Consider the following 1,646-nt stretch of genomic DNA (forward strand, 5'->3'; position numbering starts at 1 on the left):
ATATATATATTTATTTATTTATTTATTTTACATCAAATTAAACAAACTCCAAATCATTTCAAATGCAATAGATTACTGTTGCATTGCTTTCATTTTCAATGCATCACCATATTTGGAGAAATTTTTTTTTTCTCTTATTACATTTATCTTAGCATCTATAGAATAATAGCTGAAAGGATTGTTGGATAGAAGAGGTTATGTAGCTTGTTTTGTTGATTGTTTCCCTCTAAAACGGAAAACTCAGCTCTTTTTTATTATTTTTATTTTTTATCATTTAGGTAATATGAATATTTAAATCTGACAACTTAGAAATTTTTTTTTTTTGTTTTCCAACCAACTGGTCAATACTTATTGAAATTTCTTCTGTTGTGATTTGCTCTTGCAGATTTTCAGGTGTAACTTCTATCGGTCGCAGGTCTAAACAGGTAGAGTTTCATGGGAAGTTTGTTTTTAACGCCTGATCAATGGCGCAGTTCTTTTCAAATATCGATGTGAATGACATTTTGACATATCTAATATTGTTTATACGTATTAAACAAATGGGCACTTAAAAAATATATTGAATTTACTTTATCAGAAGTCACATTTGAGTACCAATTTTACTTTTTTTTTTTTTACCTCTGATTATGAATGAAAAAGATTAAATATGATGAAACAAAGGGGCCTTTGAAAAGTTCTAACAATAATATAATTTGTTAACTTTGATGGAGGGGATGCACAAGAAGGGAGGAAGAGTATTTTGGACCCATTTTTAAGAATAAAGGGGATGCCAGAGTGCAAATTATAGAGGAATTGGGTTGATGTGTTACACTTTAAAATTATGAGGGAGGGTGATTACACAGGTTTAAATGTTATACAAAATTTCTGAATATCAGTTTAGATTTATGTTAGAGAGGTCTATTTTGGAAGCTATATATTTATTGAGTTGTTTGATGGAGAAGCACTGAGAGAATAAGTAGGATTTATATATGATATTTATTGATTTAGAAAAAGCTTACAATAAGATTTTGAAATAATTTTTTTGAAAAGTTCTAGAGAAGAAAGTTGTTGATTACTTATATTCAAGTCATTAAACATTTATATGCTAGAGTTGTTTCTGTTCAAATAGGAGGATTGATAAGTATTTTCCTAGTTCAACTAATTGCGTTAGAGATCGGCTTTAAGCTCATGTCTTTTTGCTTTAGTCATAGATGCTCTTAATGGGCATTTATAGGAGGATGTACTTTGGTGCATGTTTTTTGCTGATGATATTCTTTATACTTCTTGTGGATAAGACTAGAGAAAGAATTCACGAAAAACTTGAATTATGAAGGTCTATTGGAGTCTGAAGTCCTTTGTTTGAGTGATCTAAAATTGAATCCATGGAATATAATAGTAGTAGTAGCTATAACAAGTAATTAAAATGTTGACATTTTAGATATCTTGAGATCTATTGTTAAAAGAGATGGTGATATAGATGGGAATGTTATTAATAGAATTCAAGTTGGTTGGTTGAAGTGGAGAAATGCATTGGGCTTATTGTGTTATAACAAAGTAATGCTTCGCTTGGAAAGAAAATTTTATAAAATAGTGATACCTGCAATGCTCTATATGTTAAAATGTTGGCCCCTAAAAGAGAAGCATAAAATAAAGTGTTGTTGAGATGA

The 1,646-nt window shown here is 29.3% G+C and overlaps 1 protein-coding gene across 3 annotated transcripts in view; it reads left to right on the plus strand.

Moving 5' to 3' along the window:
• LOC110025988 (protein FAR1-RELATED SEQUENCE 6-like) overlaps window positions 1-583 on the plus strand; it is a 23,700-nt gene extending 23,117 nt beyond the window's left edge. For all 3 annotated transcript variants that reach the window (XR_002294164.1, XM_020726710.1, XM_020726711.1), the window contains one exon: window positions 386-583. The gene's annotated coding sequence lies outside the window, so the exon portion shown is untranslated. The remainder of the gene's footprint in view (window positions 1-385) is intronic.
• Window positions 584-1,646: the final 1,063 nt, after the last annotated feature.

The sequence above is a fragment of the Phalaenopsis equestris genome, unplaced genomic scaffold, assembly GCF_001263595.1.
Source record: "Phalaenopsis equestris unplaced genomic scaffold, ASM126359v1 Scaffold000347, whole genome shotgun sequence".
Taxonomy (NCBI): domain Eukaryota; kingdom Viridiplantae; phylum Streptophyta; class Magnoliopsida; order Asparagales; family Orchidaceae; genus Phalaenopsis; species Phalaenopsis equestris.